The following is a 26,388-nucleotide window of genomic DNA, read 5'->3' as shown; positions in this document are numbered from 1 at the left end:
TGTCTCCGCATTTTGCAGAGTGTGCAATGATTCATACAAAAACTCCTCCTCTGTCGTGAAAAGAGGCGTTTTGGAGCAAAAACTTATTGTCTGCACAAATTGCACCCTCATTGTCCCAAATCACACTTCTAATATTGAAACGCGTCTTTCCTCAAACAGTTGAACATTGTGAATGTAAAAACAGTCCTATTTCCTGAAAATAAGCGTTTTGGACCAAAAACTTATTGTCTGCACAAATTGCACCCTTGTTACGTGGTCCCCTCGGTGAATACCTGGTCTCGGGGACCCCCGGACCGTGAGAGGAACACCGCCAGCAAGCTGTATTATATATGCGCTTTCGCCACGCAATCCATATGAATTTCACCCAGGAGACAACTGATGTTCAAGGATATATTTCCAATGGTAATGATACCATACAATTTCAATGACACAACCACGGAGATTTTCCCCGAGCAATCAACAATACACAACCATCAACAATATTTCAATGACACAACCACGGAGATTTTCCCCGAGCAATCAACAATACACTACCATCAACAATTCCCCAGCCACAATCAATTCCCTATGAGTAAGATGGCCATCTTATATACGTGTGTCCCGTTGAGTACTCACGACACCCTTTTGGTCTCGGTCCCGCACAATGTCTCTGGGCCCCTCCTGACCAAGATGATAGTCGGCGTCGCCGCACTCGGGCGGTTGAACGAACCCCGGGTGGACGTGTTTCCACCGGGCAGGTATCGTACCCGGCACCCCGGCTACAGCCCCTCGCGGCCACGCGACGCGGGGACGGGAAAGCAAGCCAAAAGCCCCACGCCGCTTGCCAGGCGTGTTAGGCCCCAACGGGCGACCCGTACGCGTCTTTTTAGACGGTGTTGGGAACGGTGCCAGATGCGGGGTCGATGCACGGCCCCACGTCAACTTGACGTCTCCACCGGGCAGGTACACGTCCCGGTGATTCCTCTCGCCAGGCGGGCTTCGGAACGCCGCCTTTCCACACGGCTCAATCAATCCCACCTTTCGTCGGTGCGGGCGAGGAAGAAGAAGCCTCGTCATTTTTTCCTCGTGTCTTTTCCTCCTCCCTTTCCGGTCACTTCCGTTTCCGGCCACTTGTTCAGAAGGGCTCCTGACCCTCCAATCACAACAACCCTTAATATACTACACACGGATAAGCAAAGACCTGAATGGTAATCCACATACATTCACATAAATATGTAACACTCCCCCCCTTCAAGAAAGAAAGTTTGAACCCAGCGAAAACTTTCTTTGCCGGCCAATTTGGAGAAACAAACCAGATAACTCAACCCCCCCACATTATCAGTTGCCCCCGGGCACAGTTATCACTTAAAAATAAAGCAACCAAAATTTCACCACAACCCCTCCAGATTACTCACTCTGGACTAAGCACCAGCAACGACATTGTCCCTGCCAAATCAAACTCCATCTCATGACCCTCTGACTTTGACCGCCAGTTTCTTGTGAATGAAGGTTAAGGGGTTGATCACAGATCCAAAGTTAAGCCACTCGATAGCACTTTTTCTGGGAGGCCAAGCCGAGTATTCACTACATGGATGCCTTTAGGAACGTGGAGTTCACGGTTAGTCCGTGCAGGAAAGTTCTCTACATGGGCGCCTTGAGGAACGTGGAGTTCACGGTTAGTCCGTGCATGAAAGTTCACTACATGGACGCCTTTAGGAACGGCGTTCACGGTTAATCCGTGTAGGAATCTTGGCTCAGCGGCTCCGCCGCATTCAGTGCTTCAACTTCTCAGAACTTCCCTAATAATTAGGGTGGGACCACTTGTCCCTGTAGTCCCATGAATAGCGGTCTCCTTCTCGGCCACTACTTTGCCAATCCTTCCTTCGGGAGCGGCCGTAACTGAGGGAGCCTCCATAATAATATTGATTGCGGCCACCACCAACACTACCGCCCAGTTGTCCTCTCCTGTAGACCTCTCGACGTCTACGAAATGCCTTCCCTACTGTTATGGTCCGACCCTCCAAATCCCTGCCATTCCAATTCTTCTCTGCCTCTCTGGCGTCTTTTGTGCTGGCAAACGTGACAAAGCCGAACCCTCTTGACTGTTGCGTTTCCCAGTCTCTTACCAACCGCACTTCCACCAGCGGCCCATATCTGTTGAAGACAGAGGTCAGAACTTCTTCCTCTGTTTTGAAGTTCAGTCCCCCTACAAATAACTTGGCACTTTTGTCGCCATCCCGAGCTGGTGTGGCGTTATTTTCCCTGCTGGGCTCTTTACCAACCCTCAGGTTACCATAAACTTGACCCCCGGCCAAATCATTCCCGATAACCACAGATACACCCTCTACAGGAAGCGTGGCTTGTAAACCGACGGTGACCGGTCCTGACACCAAATCGGACTCCAAATGGATGACATGAAGGGGAGCACTAACACCGCCCCCGATCCCCTGTAAACGAACACTATCCCCCGTTGCCGTCTCCTCGGACCATGGCAAAATGCCTTCCAGCATTAAAGATTGATGTGCCCCTGTGTCCCTCAATATCCTAACCGGTTTCCGGTTAGTCGAGGCTCCATCCCGTGACACAAACCCCTCTGAAATAAATGGTTGGTAACCCTTTTGATGGCGATTTCTCACAATGGCCATTGCGTTTGGAGTCGTAGTAGTCGGACTCCGCTCTGGGTCTTCGCTTTTCATGCGGTAGCAACTGGACATCAAGTGTCCAGGTTTCTTGCAAAAAGCGCAAGTAGGCCCAGAGGAAAAACTCGTGGTCTGCCTCGGGCCCCCCGAACTATAAGTTTGTCTTGGGCCCGCATCCCTCTGATTTCGAACAGGTGGGGTATCATAGTTGTCCCCATAATCATCTCGAGGCCGCCGCCATGTATGGTCGTTCTCCGCACCTGCTGTTCCCCACCTCCCCTGCGGAGATCTAGGCGAGGAGTTAGGTTCGTGGACCCCTATTCGGTGGGTTAAGGCATAATCATCTGCCATGGTGGCTGCGTCCCACAACTTTGGTACCTTCTTTTCCTGCAGGTACACTTTGATGTCCTCGTGGACACACTGCTGGAATTCCTCCACCAGGATCAAATCCCGCAATGTCTCGAAGTCTTTCCCGACTCCTTTTGACTCACACCACCGATCAAACATGTTTTCTTTCACTCTGGCAAACTCCACATGGGTCTCACTCTCCCTCTTCCTGGCATTCCTGAATTTTTGCCTGTAAGCTTCCGGAACAAACTCATACGCTTTGAGGATGTGCGTCTTCAGTACCTCATAATCTGCACATTGGTCCATTGGTAGCGCCGAATAAATTTCCTGAGCTTTCCCCACCAGCACACTTTGCACGAGTATGGTCCAGGCCTCCTCCGGCCAGTTTAATTGTCGAGCCACTTTCTCAAAGTGTGGGAAAAATTTCGCGACTTCCTTTTCACTGAACGGTGGAACCAGCCTCACATGTCTGCCCACATCCCAGGTTTTCTGGTTAGGTGTCGACCCCGTCAGCAAGGGTGGTGCCTCTCCCCGTTCTCTCATTAACTCCAGCTCCTTGAATTTGATTTCTTGCTGAAGCTCCATGTCACGTTCCTTTAATTCCCTTTCCGCTTTTCTCTCCTCTGCTTCGAGGTCCCTTGCAGCTCTCCTTTCCTCTGCTTGTTCCTTTTCTCTTCTTTCCTGGAGTTCTCTTTCCACTCTCCTTTCCTCGGTTCTTTCTTGTGCTGTTTTCTCTTCCAACCTTTCCTGGAGTTCTCGTTCCACTCTCCTTTCCTCTGCTTTTTTGTCTTCTAACCTTTCCTGGAGTTCTCGTTCCACTCTCCTTTCCTCCGCTTGTTTCTCTTCCCTCCTCTCTTCTGCTTTCCTTTCTTCTTCTGCTCTTTCCTTTTCTGCTTTCCTTTCTTCTTCTGCTCTTTCCTTTTCTGCTTTCCTTTCTTCTTCTGCTCTTTCCTTTTCTGCTTTCCTTTCTTCTTCTTTAATCCGTTCCTGGCTCCGTAATTGCAACTCCAGTTTCCGGAGCTCAACGTCTTCTGGTTCTTCGGGTAGCCACTCCCAGGCTAACTCGTCCCATGTTCCTAATCCCACCATAGATTGTATCACCGTGGCCTGCAACTCTGCCTTCCTCAAATTAGTTCGGACCTCCAAGTTAAAATGTTTGGCCAATTTCAAGAGGTCCGACTTTAGCAACGCTCGGAACTGTGCCTCACTCGGGGTTACCCCAAAGTTCTGTGCCACAAACGCCATGGTGCCTATCGTTAACACCTGTTAACCTTCACCCAAGACTTTACCCCAATTTCTCAAAAAAATTTACCAATTAATAATTAATTAATAAATTTTAATTAATAAAAAATTATTATTTTATTATTTTATACAATTTTAAATCCCGGACGTAGACCCAATTGCGAAACCGCAAATCGTAATTTGGACGAGCCCCCAATTCTGTTACGTGGTCCCCTCGGTGAATACCTGGTCTCGGTGACCCCCGGACCGTGAGAGGAACTCCGCCAGCAAGCTGTATTATATATGCGCTTTCGCCACGCAATCCATATGAATTTCACCCAGGAGACAACTGATGTTCAAGGATACATTTCCAATGGTAATGATACCATACAATTTCAATGACACAACCACGGAGATTTTCCCCGAGCAATCAACAATACACAACCATCAACAATATTTCAATGACACAACCACGGAGATTTTCCCCGAGCAATCAACAATACACTACCATCAACAATTCCCCAGCCACAATCAATTCCCTATGAGTAAGATGGCCATCTTATATACGTGTGTCCCGGTGAGTACTCACGACACCCTTTTGGTCTCGGTCCCGCACAATGTCTCTGGGCCCCTCCTGACCAAGATGATAGTCGGCGTCGCCGCACTCGGGCGGTTGAACGAACCCCGGGTGGACGTGTTTCCACCGGGCAGGTATCGTACCCGGCACCCCGGCTACAGCCTCTCGCGGCCACGCGACGCGGGGACGGGAAAGCAAGCCAAAAGCCCCACGCCGCTTGCCAGGCGTGTTAGGCCCCAACGGGCGACCCGTACGCGTCTTTTTAGACGGTGTTGGGAACGGTGCCAGACGCGGGGTCGATGCACGGCCCCACGTCAACTTGACGTCTCCACCGGGCAGGTACACGTCCCGGTGATTCCTCTCGCCAGGCGGGCTTCGGAACGCCGCCTTTCCACACGGCTCAATCAATCCCACCTTTCGTCGGTGCGGGCGAGGAAGAAGAAGCCTCGTCCTTTTTTCCTCGTGTCTTTTCCTCCTCCCTTTCCGGTCACTTCCGTTTCCGACCACTTGTTCAGAAGGGCTCCTGACCCTCCAATCACAACAACCCTTAATATACTACACACGGATAAGCAAAGACCTGAATGGTAATCCACATACATTCAAATAAATATGTAACACTCCCCCCCTTCAAGAAAGAAAGTTTGAACCCAGCGAAAACTTTCTTTGCCGGCCAATTTGGAGAAACAAACCAGATAACTCAACCCCCCCACATTATCAGTTGCCCCCGGGCACAGTTATCACTTAAAAATAAAGCAACCAAAATTTCACCACAACCCCTCCAGATTACTCACTCTGGACTAAGCACCAGCAACGACATTGTCCCTGCCAAATCAAACTCCATCTCATGACCCTCTGACTTTGACCGCCAGTTTCTTGTGAATGAAGGTTAAGGGGTTGATCACAGATCCAAAGTTAAGCCACTCGATAGCACTTTTTCTGGGAGGCCAAGCCGAGTATTCACTACATGGATGCCTTTAGGAACGTGGAGTTCACGGTTAGTCCGTGCAGGAAAGTTCTCTACATGGGCGCCTTGAGGAACGTGGAGTTCACGGTTAGTCCATGCATGAAAGTTCACTACATGGACGCCTTTAGGAACGGCGTTCACGGTTAATCCGTGTAGGAATCTTGGCTCGGCGGCTCCGCCGCATTCAGTGCTTCAGCTTCTCAGAACTTCCCTAATAATTAGGGTGGGACCACTTGTCCCTGTAGTCCCATGAATAGCGGTCTCCTTCTCGGCCACTACTTTGCCAATCCTTCCTTCGGGAGCGGCCGTAACTCAGGGAGCCTCCATAATAATATTGATTGCGGCCACCACCAACACTACCGCCCAGTTGTCCTCTCCTGTAGACCTCTCGACGTCTACGAAATGCCTTCCCTACTGTTATGGTCCGACCCTCCAAATCCCTGCCATTCCAATTCTTCTCTGCCTCTCTGGCGTCTTTTGTGCTGGCAAACGTGACAAAGCCGAACCCTCTTGATTGTTGCGTTTCCCAGTCTCTTACCAACCGCACTTCCACCAGCGGCCCATATCTGTTGAAGACAGAGGTCAGAACTTCTTCCTCTGTTTTGAAGTTCAGTCCCCCTACAAATAACTTGGCACTTTTGTCGCCATCCCGAGCTGGTGTGGCGTTATTTTCCCTGCTGGGCTCTTTACCAACCCTCAGGTTACCATAAACTTGACCCCCGGCCAAATCATTCCCGATAACCACAGATACACCCTCTACAGGAAGCGTGGCTTGTAAACCGACGGTGACCGGTCCTGACACCAAATCGGACTCCAAATGGATGACATGAAGGGGAGCACTAACACCGCCCCCGATCCCCTGTAAACGAACACTATCCCCCGTTGCCGTCTCCTCGGACCATGGCAAAATGCCTTCCAGCATTAAAGATTGATGTGCCCCTGTGTCCCTCAATATCCTAACCGGTTTCCGGTTAGTCGAGGCTCCATCCCGTGACACAAACCCCTCTGAAATAAATGGTTGGTAACCCTTTTGATGGCGATTTCTCACAATGGCCATTGCGTTTGGAGTCGTAGTAGTCGGACTCCGCTCTGGGTCTTCGCTTTTCATGCGGTAGCAACTGGACATCAAGTGTCCAGGTTTCTTGCAAAAAGCGCAAGTAGGCCCAGAGGAAAAACTCGTGGTCTGCCTCGGGCCCCCCGAACTATAAGTTTGTCTTGGGCCCGCATCCCTCTGATTTCGAACAGGTGGGGTATCATAGTTGTCCCCATAATCATCTCGAGGCCGCCGCCATGTATGGTCGTTCTCCGCACCTGCTGTTCCCCACCTCCCCTGCGGAGATCTAGGCGAGGAGTTAGGTTCGTGGACCCCTATTCGGTGGGTTAAGGCATAATCATCTGCCATGGTGGCTGCGTCCCACAACTTTGGTACCTTCTTTTCCTGCAGGTACACTTTGATGTCCTCGTGGACACACTGCTGGAATTCCTCCACCAGGATCAAATCCCGCAATGTCTCGAAGTCTTTCCCGACTCCTTTTGACTCACACCACCGATCAAACATGTTTTCTTTCACTCTGGCAAACTCCACATGGGTCTCACTCTCCCTCTTCCTGGCATTCCTGAATTTTTGCCTGTAAGCTTCCGGAACAAACTCATACGCTTTGAGGATGTGCGTCTTCAGTACCTCATAATCTGCACATTGGTCCATTGGTAGCGCCGAATAAATTTCCTGAGCTTTCCCCACCAGCACACTTTGCACGAGTATGGTCCAGGCCTCCTCCGGCCAGTTTAATTGTCGAGCCACTTTCTCAAAGTGTGGGAAAAATTTCGCGACTTCCTTTTCACTGAACGGTGGAACCAGCCTCACATGTCTGCCCACATCCCAGGTTTTCTGGTTAGGTGTCGACCCCGTCAGCAAGGGTGGTGCCTCTCCCCGTTCTCTCATTAACTCCAGCTCCTTGAATTTGATTTCTTGCTGAAGCTCCATGTCACGTTCCTTTAATTCCCTTTCCGCTTTTCTCTCCTCTGCTTCGAGGTCCCTTGCAGCTCTCCTTTCCTCTGCTTGTTCCTTTTCTCTTCTTTCCTGGAGTTCTCTTTCCACTCTCCTTTCCTCGGTTCTTTCTTGTGCTGTTTTCTCTTCCAACCTTTCCTGGAGTTCTCGTTCCACTCTCCTTTCCTCTGCTTTTTTGTCTTCTAACCTTTCCTGGAGTTCTCGTTCCACTCTCCTTTCCTCCGCTTGTTTCTCTTCCCTCCTCTCTTCTGCTTTCCTTTCTTCTTCTGCTCTTTCCTTTTCTGCTTTCCTTTCTTCTTCTGCTCTTTCCTTTTCTGCTTTCCTTTCTTCTTCTGCTCTTTCCTTTTCTGCTTTCCTTTCTTCTTCTTTAATCCGTTCCTGGCTCCGTAATTGCAACTCCAGTTTCCGGAGCTCAACGTCTTCTGGTTCTTCGGGTAGCCACTCCCAGGCTAACTCGTCCCATGTTCCTAATCCCACCATAGATTGTATCACCGTGGCCTGCAACTCTGCCTTCCTCAAATTAGTTCGGACCTCCAAGTTAAAATGTTTGGCCAATTTCAAGAGGTCCGACTTTAGCAACGCTCGGAACTGTGCCTCACTCGGGGTTACCCCAAAGTTCTGTGCCACAAACGCCATGGTGCCTATCGTTAACACCTGTTAACCTTCACCCAAGACTTTACCCCAATTTCTCAAAAAAATTTACCAATTAATAATTAATTAATAAATTTTAATTAATAAAAAATTATTATTTTATTATTTTATACAATTTTAAATCCCGGACGTAGACCCAATTGCGAAACCGCAAATCGTAATTTGGACGAGCCCCCAATTCTGTTACGTGGTCCCCTCGGTGAATACCTGGTCTCGGTGACCCCCGGACCGTGAGAGGAACTCCGCCAGCAAGCTGTATTATATATGCGCTTTCGCCACGCAATCCATATGAATTTCACCCAGGAGACAACTGATGTTCAAGGATACATTTCCAATGGTAATGATACCATACAATTTCAATGACACAACCACGGAGATTTTCCCCGAGCAATCAACAATACACAACCATCAACAATATTTCAATGACACAACCACGGAGATTTTCCCCGAGCAATCAACAATACACTACCATCAACAATTCCCCAGCCACAATCAATTCCCTATGAGTAAGATGGCCATCTTATATACGTGTGTCCCGGTGAGTACTCACGACACCCTTTTGGTCTCGGTCCCGCACAATGTCTCTGGGCCCCTCCTGACCAAGATGATAGTCGGCGTCGCCGCACTCGGGCGGTTGAACGAACCCCGGGTGGACGTGTTTCCACCGGGCAGGTATCGTACCCGGCACCCCGGCTACAGCCTCTCGCGGCCACGCGACGCGGGGACGGGAAAGCAAGCCAAAAGCCCCACGCCGCTTGCCAGGCATGTTAGGCCCCAACGGGCGACCCGTACGCGTCTTTTTAGACGGTGTTGGGAACGGTGCCAGACGCGGGGTCGATGCACGGCCCCACGTCAACTTGACGTCTCCACCGGGCAGGTACACGTCCCGGTGATTCCTCTCGCCAGGCGGGCTTCGGAACGCCGCCTTTCCACACGGCTCAATCAATCCCACCTTTCGTCGGTGCGGGCGAGGAAGAAGAAGCCTCGTCCTTTTTTCCTCGTGTCTTTTCCTCCTCCCTTTCCGGTCACTTCCGTTTCCGACCACTTGTTCAGAAGGGCTCCTGACCCTCCAATCACAACAACCCTTAATATACTACACACGGATAAGCAAAGACCTGAATGGTAATCCACATACATTCAAATAAATATGTAACACTCCCCCCCTTCAAGAAAGAAAGTTTGAACCCAGCGAAAACTTTCTTTGCCGGCCAATTTGGAGAAACAAACCAGATAACTCAACCCCCCCACATTATCAGTTGCCCCCGGGCACAGTTATCACTTAAAAATAAAGCAACCAAAATTTCACCACAACCCCTCCAGATTACTCACTCTGGACTAAGCACCAGCAACGACATTGTCCCTGCCAAATCAAACTCCATCTCATGACCCTCTGACTTTGACCGCCAGTTTCTTGTGAATGAAGGTTAAGGGGTTGATCACAGATCCAAAGTTAAGCCACTCGATAGCACTTTTTCTGGGAGGCCAAGCCGAGTATTCACTACATGGATGCCTTTAGGAACGTGGAGTTCACGGTTAGTCCGTGCAGGAAAGTTCTCTACATGGGCGCCTTGAGGAACGTGGAGTTCACGGTTAGTCCGTGCATGAAAGTTCACTACATGGACGCCTTTAGGAACGGCGTTCACGGTTAATCCGTGTAGGAATCTTGGCTCGGCGGCTCCGCCGCATTCAGTGCTTCAACTTCTCAGAACTTCCCTAATAATTAGGGTGGGACCACTTGTCCCTGTAGTCCCATGAATAGCGGTCTCCTTCTCGGCCACTACTTTGCCAATCCTTCCTTCGGGAGCGGCCGTAACTCAGGGAGCCTCCATAATAATATTGATTGCGGCCACCACCAACACTACCGCCCAGTTGTCCTCTCCTGTAGACCTCTCGACGTCTACGAAATGCCTTCCCTACTGTTATGGTCCGACCCTCCAAATCCCTGCCATTCCAATTCTTCTCTGCCTCTCTGGCGTCTTTTGTGCTGGCAAACGTGACAAAGCCGAACCCTCTTGATTGTTGCGTTTCCCAGTCTCTTACCAACCGCACTTCCACCAGCGGCCCATATCTGTTGAAGACAGAGGTCAGAACTTCTTCCTCTGTTTTGAAGTTCAGTCCCCCTACAAATAACTTGGCACTTTTGTCGCCATCCCGAGCTGGTGTGGCGTTATTTTCCCTGCTGGGCTCTTTACCAACCCTCAGGTTACCATAAACTTGACCCCCGGCCAAATCATTCCCGATAACCACAGATACACCCTCTACAGGAAGCGTGGCTTGTAAACCGACGGTGACCGGTCCTGACACCAAATCGGACTCCAAATGGATGACATGAAGGGGAGCACTAACACCGCCCCCGATCCCCTGTAAACGAACACTATCCCCCGTTGCCGTCTCCTCGGACCATGGCAAAATGCCTTCCAGCATTAAAGATTGATGTGCCCCTGTGTCCCTCAATATCCTAACCGGTTTCCGGTTAGTCGAGGCTCCATCCCGTGACACAAACCCCTCTGAAATAAATGGTTGGTAACCCTTTTGATGGCGATTTCTCACAATGGCCATTGCGTTTGGAGTCGTAGTAGTCGGACTCCGCTCTGGGTCTTCGCTTTTCATGCGGTAGCAACTGGACATCAAGTGTCCAGGTTTCTTGCAAAAAGCGCAAGTAGGCCCAGAGGAAAAACTCGTGGTCTGCCTCGGGCCCCCCGAACTATAAGTTTGTCTTGGGCCCGCATCCCTCTGATTTCGAACAGGTGGGGTATCATAGTTGTCCCCATAATCATCTCGAGGCCGCCGCCATGTATGGTCGTTCTCCGCACCTGCTGTTCCCCACCTCCCCTGCGGAGATCTAGGCGAGGAGTTAGGTTCGTGGACCCCTATTCGGTGGGTTAAGGCATAATCATCTGCCATGGTGGCTGCGTCCCACAACTTTGGTACCTTCTTTTCCTGCAGGTACACTTTGATGTCCTCGTGGACACACTGCTGGAATTCCTCCACCAGGATCAAATCCCGCAATGTCTCGAAGTCTTTCCCGACTCCTTTTGACTCACACCACCGATCAAACATGTTTTCTTTCACTCTGGCAAACTCCACATGGGTCTCACTCTCCCTCTTCCTGGCATTCCTGAATTTTTGCCTGTAAGCTTCCGGAACAAACTCATACGCTTTGAGGATGTGCGTCTTCAGTACCTCATAATCTGCACATTGGTCCATTGGTAGCGCCGAATAAATTTCCTGAGCTTTCCCCACCAGCACACTTTGCACGAGTATGGTCCAGGCCTCCTCCGGCCAGTTTAATTGTCGAGCCACTTTCTCAAAGTGTGGGAAAAATTTCGCGACTTCCTTTTCACTGAACGGTGGAACCAGCCTCACATGTCTGCCCACATCCCAGGTTTTCTGGTTAGGTGTCGACCCCGTCAGCAAGGGTGGTGCCTCTCCCCGTTCTCTCATTAACTCCAGCTCCTTGAATTTGATTTCTTGCTGAAGCTCCATGTCACGTTCCTTTAATTCCCTTTCCGCTTTTCTCTCCTCTGCTTCGAGGTCCCTTGCAGCTCTCCTTTCCTCTGCTTGTTCCTTTTCTCTTCTTTCCTGGAGTTCTCTTTCCACTCTCCTTTCCTCGGTTCTTTCTTGTGCTGTTTTCTCTTCCAACCTTTCCTGGAGTTCTCGTTCCACTCTCCTTTCCTCTGCTTTTTTGTCTTCTAACCTTTCCTGGAGTTCTCGTTCCACTCTCCTTTCCTCCGCTTGTTTCTCTTCCCTCCTCTCTTCTGCTTTCCTTTCTTCTTCTGCTCTTTCCTTTTCTGCTTTCCTTTCTTCTTCTGCTCTTTCCTTTTCTGCTTTCCTTTCTTCTTCTGCTCTTTCCTTTTCTGCTTTCCTTTCTTCTTCTTTAATCCGTTCCTGGCTCCGTAATTGCAACTCCAGTTTCCGGAGCTCAACGTCTTCTGGTTCTTCGGGTAGCCACTCCCAGGCTAACTCGTCCCATGTTCCTAATCCCACCATAGATTGTATCACCGTGGCCTGCAACTCTGCCTTCCTCAAATTAGTTCGGACCTCCAAGTTAAAATGTTTGGCCAATTTCAAGAGGTCCGACTTTAGCAACGCTCGGAACTGTGCCTCACTCGGGGTTACCCCAAAGTTCTGTGCCACAAACGCCATGGTGCCTATCGTTAACACCTGTTAACCTTCACCCAAGACTTTACCCCAATTTCTCAAAAAAATTTACCAATTAATAATTAATTAATAAATTTTAATTAATAAAAAATTATTATTTTATTATTTTATACAATTTTAAATCCCGGACGTAGACCCAATTGCGAAACCGCAAATCGTAATTTGGACGAGCCCCCAATTCTGTTACGTGGTCCCCTCGGTGAATACCTGGCCTCGGTGACCCCCGGACCGTGAGAGGAACTCCGCCAGCAAGCTGTATTATATATGCGCTTTCGCCACGCAATCCATATGAATTTCACCCAGGAGACAACTGATGTTCAAGGATATATTTCCAATGGTAATGATACCATACAATTTCAATGACACAACCACGGAGATTTTCCCCGAGCAATCAACAATACACAACCATCAACAATATTTCAATGACACAACCACGGAGATTTTCCCCGAGCAATCAACAATACACTACCATCAACAATTCCCCAGCCACAATCAATTCCCTATGAGTAAGATGGCCATCTTATATACGTGTGTCCCGGTGAGTACTCACGACACCCTTTTGGTCTCGGTCCCGCACAATGTCTCTGGGCCCCTCCTGACCAAGATGATAGTCGGCGTCGCCGCACTCGGGCGGTTGAACGAACCCCGGGTGGACGTGTTTCCACCGGGCAGGTATCGTACCCGGCACCCCGGCTACAGCCCCTCGCGGCCACGCGACGCGGGGACGGGAAAGCAAGCCAAAAGCCCCACGCCGCTTGCCAGGCGTGTTAGGCCCCAACGGGCGACCCGTACGCGTCTTTTTAGACGGTGTTGGGAACGGTGCCAGACGCGGGGTCGATGCACGGCCCCACGTCAACTTGACGTCTCCACCGTGCAGGTACACGTCCCGGTGATTCCTCTCGCCAGGCGGGCTTCGGAATGCCGCCTTTCCACACGGCTCAATCAATCCCACCTTTCGTCGGTGCGGGCGAGGAAGAAGAAGCCTCGTCCTTTTTTCCTCGTGTCTTTTCCTCCTCCCTTTCCGGTCACTTCCGTTTCCGGCCACTTGTTCAGAAGAGCTCCTGACCCTCCAATCACAACAACCCTTAATATACTACACACGGATAAGCAAAGACCTGAATGGTAATCCACATACATTCACATAAATATGTAACATCACTCTTGGCTAAGTTGATGGTCAGACCTGCCTCGGACATCGTCTGAAAAAATGCATGGATTTGCTTAATGTGGTCTTCCATGGTCATGGTGTGGATGATCACACTTCTAATATTGAAACGCGTCTTTCCTCAAACAGTTGAACATTGTGAATGTAAAAACAGTCCTATTTCCTGAAAATAAGCGTTTTGGACCAAAAACTTATTGTCTGCACAAATTGCACCCTCATTGTCCCGAATCACACTTCAAATATTGAAACAGGTGTTTCATCAAATTGTGGGACATTGTGAATGCAAAAGCACTCCTATTTACTGAAATGAAGAGTTTTTGGCAATAAACTTGTTGTTTGCACATTTTGCACCCATATTTTCCCGAATCACTCTTCTTACGCGTGTTTCATCAAATTGTGGAACATTTTGAATGCAAAAGCATTCCTATTTACTGAAATGAAGCGTTTTTTGCAATAAAGTTGTTGTTTGCACATTTTGCACACTTCTTGTCCCGAATTACACTTTAATGCAGAAATGCGTGTTTCATCATATCGTGTGCACCTGAGTTGTACGTCCTTCGCAAAACCACACATTTTCCACTCGGAAGATTGTGAATGCAATTACACTCCTGTTTACTGAAATCCGATCACGAGGAAGATTGTGAATGCAATAGCACTCCGATTTACTGAAATGAAGCGTTTTTGGCAATAAACTTGTTGTTTGCAGATTTTGCACACTTATTGTCCCGAATTACACTTCCAATGCAGAAATGCGTGTTTCATCATATAGTTTGCACCTGAGTTGACGTACCAAGCAAAACAACACATTTTCCACGAGGAAGATTGTGAATGCAATTGCACTCCTATTTACTGAAATCCGATTTACGAAATACGCCTTCGTGAGATATATCAGACATGAAGTTTCTGGCCAAGATTTGTCAAATTCTGTGTGTTTGGTTCAAACGCTAATGACTGAAGTGTTTGCCCCTCTCATGCCTTCATTCATTCAGTCACACACTCACTCATTCCCTCCAGGACTCACTCACTCCCTCATTCACTCACACTCAATCATTCACTCACTTATTCACAGAATGACTCACTCACTGATGTTGGTTTATAATTATTGATGAAAGGATATTTGATAAGTTTGGTAATTGTATGAATAAAATATTTAACATTTGAAAAGAATATTTTTCATGGAGCGATGGTGGTATAGTGGTGAGCATAGCTGCCTTCCAAGCAGTTGACCCGGGTTCGATTCCTGGTCATCGCAGCTTAATTTTTATACTGTGCTTGCGAAGTGCAAAGCAGGTTTCAGCGATCGGGTGTGTGTGTGTGTGTGCGTGTCTGCATTAAAAAAAAAAAATTCTCAGCCACCGTTAGATCGATTGACAAGAAATTCTTAACCCCGGAGTATCTCCGACTAAAGATTTATTTATCTATAATCAGGACGTTTCCCCGAGAATTATTACATTTGCAGAAGTCATTTCCACGAAGAACATTGTGAATGGAAAACAGTCCTTTCCCTGAAATGTCGCGCTTTGGACCAAAAACTTTGTGTCTCCGCATTTTGCAGAGTGTGCAATGATTCATACAAAAACTCCTCCTCTGTCGTGAAAAGAGGCGTTTTGGAGCAAAAACTTATTGTCTGCACAAATTGCACCCTCATTGTCCCAAATCACACTTCTAATATTGAAACGCGTGTTTCCTCAAACAGTTGAACATTGTGAATGTAAAAACAGTCCTATTTCCTGAAAATAAGCGTTTTGGACCAAAAACTTATTGTCTGCACAAATTGCACCCTCATTGTCCCGAATCACACTTCAAATATTGAAACAGGTGTTTCATAAAATTGTGGAACATTGTGAATGCAAAAGCACTCCTATTTACTGAAATGAAGAGTTTTTGGCAATAAACTTGTTGTTTGCACATTTTGCACCCATATTTTCCCGAATCACTCTTCTTACGCGTGTTTCATCAAATTGTGGAACATTTTGAATGCAAAAGCATTCCTATTTACTGAAATGAAGCGTTTTTTGCAATAAAGTTGTTGTTTGCACATTTTGCACACTTCTTGTCCCGAATTACACTTTAATGCAGAAATGCGTGTTTCATCATATCGTGTGCACCTGAGTTGTACGTCCTTCGCAAAACCACACATTTTCCACTCGGAAGATTGTGAATGCAATAGCACTCCGATTTACTGAAATGAAGCGTTTTTGGCAATAAACTTGTTGTTTGCAGATTTTGCACACTTATTGTCCCGAATTACACTTCCAATGCAGAAATGCGTGTTTCATCATATAGTTTGCACCTGAGTTGACGTACCAAGCAAAACAACACATTTTCCACGAGGAAGATTGTGAATGCAATTGCACTCCTATTTACTGAAATCCGATTTACGAAATACGCCTTCGTGAGATATATCAGACATGAAGTTTCTGGCCAGGATTTGTCAAATTCTGTGTGTTTGGTTCAAACGCTAATGACTGAAGTGTTTGCCCCTCTCATTCCTTCATTCATTCAGTCACACACTCACTCATTCACTCCAGCACTCACTCACTCCCTCATTCACTCACACTCAATCATTCACTCACTTATTCACAGAATGACTCACTCACTGATGTTGGTTTATAATTATTGATGAAAGGATATTTGATAAGTTTGGTAATTGTATGAATAAAATATTTAACATTTGAAAAGAATATTTTTCATGGAGCGATGGTGGTATAGTGGTGAGCAGAGCTGCCTTCCAAGCAGTTGACCCGGGTTCGATTCCTGGTCATCGCAGCTTAATTTTTATACTGTGCTTGCGAAGTGCAAAGCAGGTTTCAGCGATCGGGTGTGTGTGTGTGTGTGCGTGTCTGCATTAAAAAAAAAAAATTCTCAGCCACCGTTGGATCGATTGACAAGAAATTCTTAACCCCGGAGTATCTCCGACTAAAGATTTATTTATCTATAATCAGGACGTTTCCCCGAGAATTATTACATTTGCACAAGTCATTTCACGAAGAACATTGTGAATGGAAAACAGTCTTTTCCCTGAAATGTCGCGCTTTGGACCAAAAACTTTGTGTCTCCGCATTTTGCAGAGTGTGCAATGATTCATACAAAAACTCCTCCTCTGTCGTGAAAAGAGGCGTTTTGGAGCAAAAACTTATTGTCTGCACAAATTGCACCTTCATTGTCCCGAATCACACTTCTTTTTTTTTTTTTTTTTTCTATACTGAATCGAGGCTCGTGAAAGAGCTGACAACCGCGAGGGAAAGACAAAGACAGTACATGGGGACCGCGAGGGAAAGACAGTACATGGGGACCGCGAGGGAAAGACAAAAACAGCACATGGGGACCGCGAGGGAAAGACAAAGACAGCACATAGGGACCGCGAGGGAAAGACAAAGACAGTACATGGGGACCGCGAGGGAAAGACAAAAACAGCACATGGGGACCGCGAGGGAAAGACAAAGACAGCACATAGGGACCGCGAGGGAAAGACAAAGACAGTACATGGGGACCGCGAGGGAAAGACAAAAACAGCACATAGGGACCGCGAGGGAAAGACAAAGACAGCACATAGGGACCGCGAGGGAAAGACAAAGACAGTACATGGGGCCCGCGAGGGAAAGAAAAAGACAGCACATAGGGACCGCGAGGGAAAGACAAAGACAGTACATGGGGACCGCGAGGGAAAGACAAAGACAGCACATAGGGACCGCGAGGGAAAGACAAAGACAGTACATGGGGACCGCGAGGGAAAGACAAAAACAGCACATGGGGACCGCGAGGGAAAGACAGTACATGGGGACCGCGAGGGAAAGACAAAAACAGCACATGGGGACCGCGAGGGAAAGACAAAGACAGTACATGGGGACCGCGAGGGAAAGACAGTACATGGGGACCGCGAGGGAAAGACAGTACATGGGGACCGCGAGGGAAAGACAAAAACAGCACATGGGGACCGCGAGGGAAAGACAAAGACAGTACATGGGGACCACGAGGGAAAGACAAAGACAGCACATGGGGACCGCGAGGGAAAGACAAAGACAGCACATAGGGACCGCGAGGGAAAGACAAAGACAGCACATGGGGACCGCGAGGGAAAGACAAAGACAGCACATAGGGACCGCGAGGGAAAGACAAAGACAGTACATGGGGACCGCGAGGGAAAGACAAAAACAGCACATGGGGACCGCGAGGGAAAGACAAAGACAGCACATGGGGACCGCGAGGGAAAGACAAAGACAGCACATGGGGACCGCGAGGGAAAGACAAAGACAGCACATAGGGACCGCGAGGGAAAGACCTAAGACCTTCTAATATTGAAACGCGTGTTTCCTCAAACAGTTGAACATTGTGAATGTAAAAACAGTCCTATTTCCTGAAAATAAGCGTTTTGGACCAAAAACTTATTGTCTGCACAAATTGCACCCTCATTGTCCCGAATCACACTTCAAATATTGAAACAGGTGTTTCATCAAATTGTGGAACATTGTGAATGCAAAAGCACTCCTATTTACTGAAATGAAGAGTTTTTGGCAATAAACTTGTTGTTTGCACATTTTGCACCCATATTTTCCCGAATCACTCTTCTTACGCGTGTTTCATCAAATTGTGGAACATTTTGAATGCAAAAGCATTCCTATTTACTGAAATGAAGCGTTTTTTGCAATAAAGTTGTTGTTTGCACATTTTGCACACTTCTTGTCCCGAATTACACTTTAATGCAGAAATGCGTGTTTCATCATATCGTGTGCACCTGAGTTGTACGTCCTTCGCAAAACCACACATTTTCCACTCGGAAGATTGTGAATGCAATTACACTCCTGTTTACTGAAATCCGATCACGAGGAAGATTGTGAATGCAATAGCACTCCGATTTACTGAAATGAAGCGTTTTTGGCAATAAACTTGTTGTTTGCAGATTTTGCACACTTATTGTCCCGAATTACACTTCCAATGCAGAAATGCGTGTTTCATCATATAGTTTGCACCTGAGTTGACGTACCAAGCAAAACAACACATTTTCCACGAGGAAGATTGTGAATGCAATTGCACTCCTATTTACTGAAATCCGATTTACGAAATACGCCTTCGTGAGATATATCAGACATGAAGTTTCTGGCCAGGATTTGTCAAATTCTGTGTGTTTGGTTCAAACGCTAATGACTGAAGTGTTTGCCCCTCTCATTCCTTCATTCATTCAGTCACACACTCACTCATTCACTCCAGCACTCACTCACTCCCTCATTCACTCACACTCAATCATTCACTCACTTATTCACTGAATGACTCACTCACTGATGTTGGTTTATAATTATTGATGAAAGGATATTTGATAAGTTTGGTAATTGTATGAATAAAATATTTAACATTTGAAAAGAATATTTTTCATGGAGCGATGGTGGTATAGTGGTGAGCATAGCTGCCTTCCAAGCAGTTGATCCGGGTTCGATTCCTGGTCATCGCAGCTTAATTTTTATACTGTGCTTGCGAAGTGCAAAGCAGGTTTCAGCGATCGGGTGTGTGTGTGTGTGTGTGTGTGCATGTCTGCATTAAAAAAAATAATTCTCAGCCACCGTTGGATCGATTGACAAGAAATTCTTAACACCGGAGTATCTCCGACTAAAGATTTATTTATCTATAATCAGGACGTTTCCCCGAGAATTATTACATTTGCACAAGTCATTTCCACGAAGAACATTGTGAATGGAAAACAGTCCTTTCCCTGAAATGTCGTGCTTTGGACCAAAAACTTTGTGTCTCCGCATTTTGCAGAGTGTGCAATGATTCATACAAAAACTCCTCCTCTGTCGTGAAAAGAGGCGTTTTGGAGCAAAAACTTATTGTCTGCACAAATTGCACCCTCATTGTCCCGAATCACACTTCTTCTTTTTTTTTTTTTTTCTATACTGAATCGAGGCTCGTGAAAGAGCTGACAACCGCGAGGGAAAGACAAAGACAGTACATGGGGACCGCGAGGGAAAGACAGTACATGGGGACCGCGAGGGAAAGACAAAAACAGCACATGGGGACCGCGAGGGAAAGACAAAGACAGCACATAGGGACCGCGAGGGAAAGACAAAGACAGTACATGGGGACCGCGAGGGAAAGACAAAAACAGCACATGGGGACCGCGAGGGAAAGACAAAGACAGCACATAGGGACCGCGAGGGAAAGACAAAGACAGTACATGGGGACCGCGAGGGAAAGACAAAAACAGCACATAGGGACCGCGAGGGAAAGACAAAGACAGCACATAGGGACCGCGAGGGAAAGACAAAGACAGTACATGGGGACCGCGAGGGAAAGACAAAGACAGCACATAGGGACCGCGAGGGAAAGACAAAGACAGTACATGGGGACCGCGAGGGAAAGACAAAGACAGCACATAGGGACCGCGAGGGAAAGACAAAGACAGTACATGGGGACCGCGAGGGAAAGACAGAAACAGCACATGGGGACCGCGAGGGAAAGACAGTACATGGGGACCGCGAGGGAAAGACAAAAACAGCACATGGGGACCGCGAGGGAAAGACAAAGACAGTACATGGGGACCGCGAGGGAAAGACAGCACATGGGGACCGCGAGGGAAAGACAGTACATGGGGACCGCGAGGGAAAGACAAAAACAGCACATGGGGACCGCGAGGGAAAGACAAAGACAGTACATGGGGACCACGAGGGAAAGACAAAGACAGCACATGGGGACCGCGAGGGAAAGACAAAGACAGCACATAGGGACCGCGAGGGAAAGACAAAGACAGCACATGGGGACCGCGAGGGAAAGACAAAGACAGCACATAGGGACCGCGAGGGAAAGACAAAGACAGTACATGGGGACCGCGAGGGAAAGACAAAAACAGCACATGGGGACCGCGAGGGAAAGACAAAGACAGCACATGGGGACCGCGAGGGAAAGACAAAGACAGCACATAGGGACCGCGAGGGAAAGACCTAAGACCTTCTAATATTGAAACGCGTGTTTCCTCAAACAGTTGAACATTGTGAATGTAAAAACAGTCCTATTTCCTGAAAATAAGCGTTTTGGACCAAAAACTTATTGTCTGCACAAATTGCACCCTCATTGTCCCGAATCACACTTCAAATATTGAAACAGGTGTTTCATCAAATTGTGGAACATTGTGAATGCAAAAGCACTCCTATTTACTGAAATGAAGAGTTTTTGGCAATAAACTTGTTGTTTGCACATTTTGCACCCATATTTTCCCGAATCACTCTTCTTACGCGTGTTTCATCAAATTGTGGAACATTTTGAATGCAAAAGCATTCCTATTTACTGAAATGAAGCGTTTTTTGCAATAAAGTTGTTGTTTGCACATTTTGCACACTTCTTGTCCCGAATTACACTTTAATGCAGAAATGCGTGTTTCATCATATCGTGTGCACCTGAGTTGTACGTCCTTCGCAAAACCACACATTTTCCACTCGGAAGATTGTGAATGCAATTACACTCCTGTTTACTGAAATCCGATCACGAGGAAGATTGTGAATGCAATAGCACTCCGATTTACTGAAATGAAGCGTTTTTGGCAATAAACTTGTTGTTTGCAGATTTTGCACACTTATTGTCCCGAATTACACTTCCAATGCAGAAATGCGTGTTTCATCATATAGTTTGCACCTGAGTTGACGTACCAAGCAAAACAACACATTTTCCACGAGGAAGATTGTGAATGCAATTGCACTCCTATTTACTGAAATCCGATTTACGAAATACGCCTTCGTGAGATATATCAGACATGAAGTTTCTGGCCAGGATTTGTCAAATTCTGTGTGTTTGGTTCAAACGCTAATGACTGAAGTGTTTGCCCCTCTCATTCCTTCATTCATTCAGTCACACACTCACTCATTCACTCCAGCACTCACTCACTCCCTCATTCACTCACACTCAATCATTCACTCACTTATTCACTGAATGACTCACTCACTGATGTTGGTTTATAATTATTGATGAAAGGATATTTGATAAGTTTGGTAATTGTATGAATAAAATATTTAACATTTGAAAAGAATATTTTTCATGGAGCGATGGTGGCATAGTGGTGAGCATAGCTGCCTTCCAAGCAGTTGATCCGGGTTCGATTCCTGGTCATCGCAGCTTAATTTTTATACTGTGCTTGCGAAGTGCAAAGCAGGTTTCAGCGATCGGGTGTGTGTGTGTGTGTGTGTGTGTGTGTGCATGTCTGCATTAAAAAAAAAAATTCTCAGCCACCGTTGGATCGATTGACAAGAAATTCTTAACACCGGAGTATCTCCGACTAAAGATTTATTTATCTATAATCAGGACGTTTCCCCGAGAATTATTACATTTGCACAAGTCATTTCCACGAAGAACATTGTGAATGGAAAACAGTCCTTTCCCTGAAATGTCGCGCTTTGGACCAAAAACTTTGTGTCTCCGCATTTTGCAGAGTGTGCAATGATTCATACAAAAACTCCTCCTCTGTCGTGAAAAGAGGCGTTTTGGAGCAAAAACTTATTGTCTGCACAAATTGCACCCTCATTGTCCCGAATCACACTTCTTTTTTTTTTTTTTCTTTTCTATACTGAATCGAGGCTCGTGAAAGAGCTGACAACCGCGAGGGAAAGACAAAGACAGTACATGGGGACCGCGAGGGAAAGACAGTACATGGGGACCGCGAGGGAAAGACAAAAACAGCACATGGGGACCGCGAGGGAAAGACAAAGACAGCACATAGGGACCGCGAGGGAAAGACAAAGACAGTACATGGGGACCGCGAGGGAAAGACAAAAACAGCACATGGGGACCGCGAGGGAAAGACAAAGACAGCACATAGGGACCGCGAGGGAAAGACAAAGACAGTACATGGGGACCGCGAGGGAAAGACAAAAACAGCACATAGGGACCGCGAGGGAAAGACAAAGACAGCACATAGGGACCGCGAGGGAAAGACAAAGACAGTACATGGGGACCGCGAGGGAAAGACAAAGACAGCACATAGGGACCGCGAGGGAAAGACAAAGACAGTACATGGGGACCGCGAGGGAAAGACAAAGACAGCACATAGGGACCGCGAGGGAAAGACAAAGACAGTACATGGGGACCGCGAGGGAAAGACAAAAACAGCACATGGGGACCGCGAGGGAAAGACAGTACATGGGGACTGCGAGGGAAAGACAAAAACAGCACATGGGGACCGCGAGGGAAAGACAAAGACAGTACATGGGGACCGCGAGGGAAAGACAGTACATGGGGACCGCGAGGGAAAGACAGTACATGGGGACCGCGAGGGAAAGACAAAAACAGCACATGGGGACCGCGAGGGAAAGACAAAGACAGCACATAGGGACCGCGAGGGAAAGACAAAGACAGCACATGGGGACCGCGAGGGAAAGACAAAGACAGCACATAGGGACCGCGAGGGAAAGACAAAGACAGTACATGGGGACCGCGAGGGAAAGACAAAAACAGCACATGGGGACCGCGAGGGAAAGACAAAGACAGCACATGGGGACCGCGAGGGAAAGACAAAGACAGCACATGGGGACCGCGAGGGAAAGACAAAGACAGCACATAGGGACCGCGAGGGAAAGACCTAAGACCTTCTAATATTGAAACGCGTGTTTCCTCAAACAGTTGAACATTGTGAATGTAAAAACAGTCCTATTTCCTGAAAATAAGCGTTTTGGACCAAAAACTTATTGTCTGCACAAATTGCACCCTCATTGTCCCGAATCACACTTCAAATATTGAAACAGGTGTTTCATCAAATTGTGGAACATTGTGAATGCAAAAGCACTCCTATTTACTGAAATGAAGAGTTTTTGGCAGTAAACTTGTTGTTTGCACATTTTGCACCCATATTTTCCCGAATCACTCTTCTTACGCGTGTTTCATCAAATTGTGGAACATTTTGAATGCAAAAGCATTCCTATTTACTGAAATGAAGCGTTTTTTGCAATAAAGTTGTTGTTTGCACATTTTGCACACTTCTTGTCCCGAATTACACTTTAATGCAGAAATGCGTGTTTCATCATATCGTGTGCACCTGAGTTGTACGTCCTTCGCAAAACCACACATTTTCCACTCGGAAGATTGTGAATGCAATAGCACTCCGATTTACTGAAATGAAGCGTTTTTGGCAATAAACTTGTTGTTTGCAGATTTTGCACACTTATTGTCCCGAATTACACTTCCAATGCAGAAATGCGTGTTTCATCATATAGTTTGCACCTGAGTTGACGTACCAAGCAAAACAACACATTTTCCACGAGGAAGATTGTGAATGCAATTGCACTCCTATTTACTGAAATCCGATTTACGAAATACGCCTTCGTGAGATATATCAGACATGAAGTTTCTGGCCAGGATTTGTCAAATTCTGTGTGTTTGGTTCAAACGCTAATGACTGAAGTGTTTGCCCCTCTCATTCCTTCATTCATTCAGTCACACACTCACTCATTCACTCCAGCACTCACTCACTCCCTCATTCACTCACACTCAATCATTCACTCACTTATTCACAGAATGACTCACTCACTGATGTTGGTTTATAATTATTGATGAAAGGATATTTGATAAGTTTGGTAATTGTATGAATAAAATACAGACTTGGCATTTAGTATGGAATATTTTTTTTGTGGGGGTGAACTTACTTTTCAAGATGTCTTAGAACCAAAAGTTCATTGGAATTATGTTGAAATTATTCTAGATTTTGTTAATGTGACCTTTAAAAGAAACAAAAACCACATTTGACATTTCGAAACAAATAAATTGATCCTTTAAAGTGATGTAAACTGATATCGAACTCAATTCATGGACAGTACTGTGTTAAACTTCTGTACGTTTTCCAGAAGTATCTCTATATTTTGCACATTAGCCAAATTTTTTTAATCAAAAACAAAAGTTAAATTACGACTGGGATTACGGACAGTAAAATTACAGTTCAGTACTTCGTGTAACCCCCACGAGCATTCAGGAGAGCACGTACACGTTGAAGCATGCTGTTCACGAGATTTGCCAAGGTTTGGACAGGAATCGCTTGCCATGCAGTGACAATAGCCTGCTGCAATTCACGCAGAGAGGTCGGCTGCTGGTCCAAGTGGTCGATTTGACGTGTTAATTCTGCCCACAAGTTCTCTATCGGATTCATATCCGGGGACATGGCAGGCCACTCCATATGCTCTACACCACGGTCAGCAAGAAAGTGTTGGATCATGCGAGCACGATGAGGCCGTGCATTGTCATCTTGGAAGACAGTTTCCTCGAAAGGCTGCACGAGCAAATGGAAGCAGTGTTTCTTCCAGAATGGCCCTGTACTTGAACTGGTTCAGGTTTCCATTCAGAACAACCAGGTCAGTTTTGCCCCCTGCATGAAAAGCAGCCCAAACGGTCACCCCACCACCTCCAGCTTGGACTCTTGGCACTATACAATCTTTGTTGTAGGCTTCATGCACTTGTCTGCACACTCGGACACGGCCATCTTGACGATAGACCAGAAATCTAGACTCGTCACTGAGGATCACGTGATTCCAGTGTCCTGGCTGCCATTGACGGTGCTCTCTGGCCCACTGCAATCGGCGCTGGCCGTGTTGTCTGGTCAGGCGTGGCTTTCTCAGGGGATGCCTGGCACGATAGCCTGCTTGAACCAGTCGTTGGTTGACTAGCCTTCTGGATACAGGCACATTTGTCAGTTGCTGCCACTCAGCCCTAAGCCGATTAGCTGACTTGGTACGGCCATTGCGGACTAACCGGTGCAGCTGGCGATCATCCCTCCTTGTGGTTCTGCGGGGACGTCCTGGCCTCGGTATTGGAGTAGGGACACCCCTCTGAGCATTTCGTTTCAGGATCTTTGACACCTGACCTTGAGTGATGCCATACTGCCGAGCAATAGCACGCTGTTTCATGCCGTAATTTCGTGAAGCCACCACTCCATGACAAACAGCATTGTCGAATTGACGGACCATCTCCAGAGGAAGCGGCAATAACTTTTGGAGACGTGCAGCAGTTGTTTTCCACTAATACAGAACGCAACAACCCTTGTGTACCTGACTGTGAAGCCACTCATCAAATGCACCTGTCTGTACATTTTGCCACGCCACCTGTGATATAATCCTGTTGTTGACTTCTTGCTGCGACAGACAATCAGTGACATGGTTCTTTTAACAAATAAATCACCAAAGTGTAAAAGAAACTCACCAGATTGATATACTGAGTTAAGAAGTAAGCCCAAGTCAAGAAAAAAAAAATATTCCATATTAAATGCCAAGTCTGTATTTAACATTTGAAAAGAATATTTTTCATGGAGCGATGGTGGTATAGTGGTGAGCAGAGCTGCTTTCCAAGCAGTTGACCCGGGTTCGATTCCTGGTCATCGCAGCTTAATTTTTATACTGTGCTTGCGAAGTGCAAAGCAGGTTTCAGCGATCGGGTGTGTGTGTGTGTGTGCGTGTCTGCATTAAAAAAAAAAAATTCTCAGCCACCGTTGGATCGATTGACAAGAAATTCTTAACCCCGGAGTATCTCCGACTAAAGATTTATTTATCTATAATCAGGACGTTTCCCCGAGAATTATTACATTTGCACAAGTCATTTCCACGAAGAACATTGTGAATGGAAAACAGTCTTTTCCCTGAAATGTCGCGCTTTGGACCAAAAACTTTGTGTCTCCGCATTTTGCAGAGTGTGCAATGATTCATACAAAAACTCCTCCTC

The 26,388-nt window shown here is 47.0% G+C and overlaps 5 non-coding genes across 5 annotated transcripts; all 5 read left to right on the top strand.

Moving 5' to 3' along the window:
- Window positions 1-14,893: 14,893 nt before the first annotated feature.
- Window positions 14,894-14,965, top strand: TRNAG-UCC (transfer RNA glycine (anticodon UCC)). The gene has a single exon. It is a non-coding gene; the product is annotated as a tRNA-Gly (tRNA).
- Window positions 14,966-16,410: 1,445 nt separating this feature from the next.
- TRNAG-UCC (transfer RNA glycine (anticodon UCC)) lies at window positions 16,411-16,482 on the top strand. Its single transcript has one exon. It is a non-coding gene; the product is annotated as a tRNA-Gly (tRNA).
- Window positions 16,483-19,087: 2,605 nt separating this feature from the next.
- TRNAG-UCC (transfer RNA glycine (anticodon UCC)) lies at window positions 19,088-19,159 on the top strand. Its single transcript has one exon. It is a non-coding gene; the product is annotated as a tRNA-Gly (tRNA).
- Window positions 19,160-21,737: 2,578 nt separating this feature from the next.
- Window positions 21,738-21,809, top strand: TRNAG-UCC (transfer RNA glycine (anticodon UCC)). The gene has a single exon. It is a non-coding gene; the product is annotated as a tRNA-Gly (tRNA).
- A 4,171-nt stretch (window positions 21,810-25,980) lies between these two features.
- On the top strand, window positions 25,981-26,052 carry TRNAG-UCC (transfer RNA glycine (anticodon UCC)). The gene has a single exon. It is a non-coding gene; the product is annotated as a tRNA-Gly (tRNA).
- The last annotated feature ends 336 nt before the right edge of the window (window positions 26,053-26,388 follow it).

Source organism: Myxine glutinosa, unplaced genomic scaffold (genome assembly GCF_964187855.1).
Source record: "Myxine glutinosa unplaced genomic scaffold, kmMyxGlut1.1 SCAFFOLD_2075, whole genome shotgun sequence".
Classification (NCBI taxonomy): Eukaryota; Metazoa; Chordata; class Myxini; order Myxiniformes; family Myxinidae; genus Myxine; species Myxine glutinosa.
The sequence above is the reverse complement of the archived record's forward strand: the minus strand, read 5'-3'. Positions and strand labels throughout refer to the sequence as shown.